This window comes from Sinocyclocheilus grahami, unplaced genomic scaffold (assembly GCF_001515645.1).
Source record: "Sinocyclocheilus grahami isolate Dianchi unplaced genomic scaffold, SAMN03320097.WGS_v1.1 scaffold25.1, whole genome shotgun sequence".
Classification (NCBI taxonomy): Eukaryota; Metazoa; Chordata; class Actinopteri; order Cypriniformes; family Cyprinidae; genus Sinocyclocheilus; species Sinocyclocheilus grahami.
In genome coordinates this window covers 1,246,082-1,251,009 of record NW_015505204.1, presented here as the reverse complement: position 1 = coordinate 1,251,009, position 4,928 = coordinate 1,246,082, and the positions used below count along the sequence as shown (strand labels likewise).

At 38.1% G+C, this 4,928-nt stretch overlaps 1 protein-coding gene across 1 annotated transcript in view; it reads left to right on the top strand.

Annotated features, from left to right (window-relative positions):
- LOC107563819 (stromal interaction molecule 2-like) overlaps positions 1-4,928 on the top strand; it is an 18,054-nt gene that overhangs the window by 5,365 nt on the left and 7,761 nt on the right. The window lies entirely within an intron of this gene.

Below are 4,928 nucleotides of genomic sequence, written 5' to 3'. Positions count from 1 at the left end.
AAAAAAAAATATATATATATATATATATATATATACACACACACTTATACTTTAGATGACAATGTATTTTTCACAAATAAATATTTAATAAAAAGTCAACATAGTAACCAACAGGGCACCAAGTAATCTGGGAAGTTTGTGCATTGGGAATCATATTTTTTCAAATAAAGCCAAGGTAACAGTCATTTTACATACAACACACAGTGAAAATTACATGAATATGACAGTGGGCAAATGGATAAAGCGCAGCATAATTTGAAATCACGAGTTTAAAGTTTGTCGATCGCGCATCTCCAGTGAGGCTGAACTCTCCTCCTGTCCGCATTCAATTTGCACAGCCCGATCATGCAGGATACAAATGCACACTTCACAAGATCTCAACTAGATTCGACTAAGTTTGCAAGATTTGTGAAATTAAATGTACATTAATAAACATTCAAAGATTTGTTCAAATGATTTAAATACGTATTTGCTGAGTGCTGACGGCAAACGAGATAGTATTATAATGTTTGCTTTTCTATTACTAATAATATAAAAGCAATCGTTATAATACTTTTTTGTAAACATTTTAATTCCTTTGTTTAACCATTCTATCTGATTATTACACAGACTTCTATCCGTATTAGTGATGGGTCCTTCTTGAACGATTTGTTCATTTTGACCGAATCTTTAATGTGACTCGGGAAGAACGAGTCATGTCGGGGAGTGGTTCTCACCTATAGGATGGTTCTGTACTGGAATTAGTCAAGTAGTTCACCTGTTTTGAGTCTTCGGGTTTTTCCAAGTCGTTCGTTCATCACGTGACAAACCCATAAGCTTAACCTATGCAGTCTGAGCCGGTGTCATGAGAAATAGGCTGTGTTCGAAATGCCATAATATCATACTACTCTTACCATTTCTGCAGTATCCAGTATGTATGCTGTGCATAGTATGCAAATTTTCTGTAAGCATGTAATACCCGCATGATTTACTATATTCACCAGAATCTGCTAAATATAACTCAAGTACACTGAAATCAGTACAGAAGCTGTTCAGAATGGCATACTACCATACTATATTGCAGTATGCTGTGTGTATACTGTGAATAGTATGTGAATTTTCTGTATGCATGGAATGCCCGGATTACCTGCTACATTGGCTGAAATTTGATGTATGCATCTGAAGACGCTGCATGGGATACTGTTTCCCAGAACGCAATGCGCTCCATGTGACGTTTCATCTTCAAACGCGTGAGTGAACTGGAGGTGGGGAATAGTAATTATAAATGTAACACTTGTATTTGTACGTATATACATATAAACAACAAACTACCGCTGTGTATCTAAAAACAGTATCGTTAGTGGGACATAAATTGTACTTTAATCTCTACAGCACGTTTCCGATCATCAAATGACATCACCTTTATATTTATAGCGCTTTATACAGTACAGATTTCAAAGATATTAAATAATAATAATAATAATAATAATAATAATGCAATATAATATATAAATAAAAATATTTCAATTATGCAAACAGAATTCAATTCCACTGTCAAGTAGCTCTAAAAAGAAATGAAGTGTATTACTCGAAGGACAAATAGACCAATTTGTTGGCAGAGGCTATTTACATTAACACCCAATGTCTGGCTGTGATTAACAGCACTGCAAAAGACACTTGCATTTCTGAAGTTTCAGTGGCCCAGCAAGTAAAACGTGAGCTGTTTGCTTTTGACGCAGTCGAACCGAGTTCGATCCTGGCTTTTGTCAAACTCATGCTTCTCCTTTTCCCATCACATAGCAGATCAGAAAGACATGTATTTTCAATAAAAATTAAAGGGGTCATATGATGCTGCTAAAAAGAACAGTATTTTGTGTATTTATATAAAATGGGTTTATGCGGTTCAAGGTAAAACAAAAACATTATTTTCCACATACTGTACATTGTTTCTCCTCTATGCCCTGCCTTTCTGAAACGCGTCGATTTTTACAAAGCTCATCGGTCTGAAAAAGCGAGGTGTGCTGTGATTGGCCAGCTATCCAGTGCGTTGTGATTGGCCGAATACCTCACGCATGAGACGGAAATGTTACACCCCTCACCATATTGTGATGAGGCGCTGTCAGGCCGGAGCGATGATTAAAAACATGAAAACCCATTATAAACTAGGCATTCGTTGCATCCAGTGGGGACATAATTATGGATTATAATGACTTATACTGTCTTTTTACGCGTTGCTTTGCATCGCGCCGCGTAAACATAAAACCATGTCTGCATTTGTGATCGGAGAAATTACAAAAAACAAGCACTACTCTACACTGCCCAAAAAAATTCACTTTAAATATAAAAAACTCTTTAAATATAAAAGACGTACTTACAGTCTTTGAGTCAGAACAGCCGGCATTGTAGTTTACTCTTCCAGGAAACAGTCCTCCATAAAATGTGCTGCACACATCCGGGGTTGAAGTGTTCTGGAACAGTGTTGTAAATACAACTTAACCACTGATTTCTAGTCGTGTCTATTTTTGGAAGGCCAAACAAAGTAGTTCCGCTTTCACAACGAAACAGCGTCACACACTCACTACAGTGAGCAGAGGCCGGGGGATAAAGTGAGGAATGGCGGGAGGGGTAGAGTGAGCAGAGGCGCGGGCTTGAGAACGGCACGGCCGGCGATTTCGACGATGGAGCGTCCGGAAGGACATGTGACGACTCCGGGCTGGACTCCGCGGTGAAAGCCGATCATTATTTGCACTTAGTGTAACTAGAATATATCGCTTTTTAATATATCTCCACTTAGTGTAACTACCAAAAATATCAATAAAGACAGCTCAGTGTTGATTTAGTTCTGTCCAATATGTAAAGTTAATCAATTATGAAATGAGTTCAATTGGGCAATATAGCATTGTTTACTAGTATGAAGCCTTATTAACAAGCCTTTGTAAAAAGAACAGTTAGCTCATTTGTTTCAAAAGGTAACAACCTTGACAGCTGTGCTGAATTAATGTTCAGTGTTTGTCATGTGACAGCACTTAAGCATACTACTCTGAAACATTTATTGCTTATTGTATACTGTTTCACACACCATTCTTAAAAAATTTAAATAAAAAAAATAGTAGGCCGTATGCACTGTGTACTGGGCAGTAAGCAAGTATGCCATTTCGAACACAGCCATAGAGTCCCCCCTCGAAATCGGGTCTGCTTAGGACCAAGGCAGTAGCGGTTTTAAATGCCTGATCAAAAGTCAACACTTATGTTACTATTTCGTTGTGAATATGTATGGTAAGTGCAAATGCGTGGTGTATAAGCTAACCTAGCAGGCTAATCGGGTAGCTGTATGCTATGCTAGTACGTGAGCTAACCAAAAAACAAAACAATCAAAACGAGAAATGTTTGATTTCACAACCTATAGCTTCGGATACTAGCGTATGAAACATGTAATTTAAAAAAGACATTAATGGTCATTATAATGAAGTTCAAACAACATAAATCAAAGCGCGATTTTGCAGGAATTGTAATCAGGCGCTAAAAATAATACCCATTAAAAGTTTGTTGAGCCAATGGCATCACTCGGGGTCCCAACCGGACCCAATTTCGAGGGGGGACTCGATTTCTCATGACACCGGAAAGAGAATTGATTAGTTCATCTCTCGAGTCGGGTTTCCCCCGAGTCATTCGTTCATCACGTGACAGACCCATAAGCTTAACCTATGCAGTCTGAGCCAAGAGACTTAATAATAATAATAATAATAATAATAATAATCAACAACCAACTCTTTATTACCCCTGTTACAACATTCAGTGTTATGGAAAAGAACCATCATGACAGAAATCCCACATTTATAAACTGTAAGAAGTAAAAAGCTACAATTTGAGACCAGAAACGCATCAAGTAACTGTAAAAGTAAATAATATAAGGATAATACTACTAATAATAATAATAACAACTATGCACCCATTTGTAAGGAAGCTTGTAAATGAACTAATTTCTCTATCCAATGCTGTCACGTCACGTGACAAAAGAACGAATGATTCGAAAGACTCGAGAGATGAACTAACCAATTCTCTTTCCGGCTCAGACTGCATAGGTTACAGCTTATGGGGCTGTCACGAGATGAACAAACGACTCAAACCCCAAGACTCGAGAGTTGAACTAATCAATTCTCTTTCCAGCTCAGACTGCATTGGTTAAGTTTATGGGGCTCTCACGTGATGAACGAACGACTCAAACCCGAAGACTTGTCAGATAAGAGGTGAGGTGAGCTAATCATAGACTGAAGACCCAGGTAAACAATGAATTAATATTTTCTGTTTCTTATAGCATTATAGTTTTGTATTGTGATCAACGTTTGCGTTAGTAGTAGACGTGTTAGGGAAGTAAGATGTCACATTTTAATTATATTTTGCTAAAATGAACGAAATGACAAAAAAAAAAAAAGATTCGTTCATTTTGCTGAACGAGACTCAAAGGTCCGAGTCGGTAAAATGATCCGAACTTCCCATCACTAATCCGTATTAGAAAGAACTGTTAACGACGACGACGAGGGAGAATGGGAGCACAAAATAAAGGTCCCGCCACGAACGCATCAACCAAACAGGAAAAACTTATCGGCAGATGCCAATTTGAAAAATGCCAAATATCGGCCGATATATCAGCCTTGGCGATATATCGGTCGAGCACTAGCTGTGAGCAGGTAAGAAATATTGCTGTTGCAAATATAACATACATTAAATAACCCCCATATAGCATACATGATCACCTCGTAGCAGATCTATACAGGTGGAGCTGAGGAAGGTAGTGGGTTTCTGAAGCAAGCGGCAACTGCTACAGCAAACACTAGTCATATATTTGAATGTTGAGCAGCGAGCTCATTGGTCAGATTGAGTTAGACCTATCGGACTGCGCCATCTAGAGTTTCATGCCAGAACTCTGTATTTCTGTCGTGACATCTCCC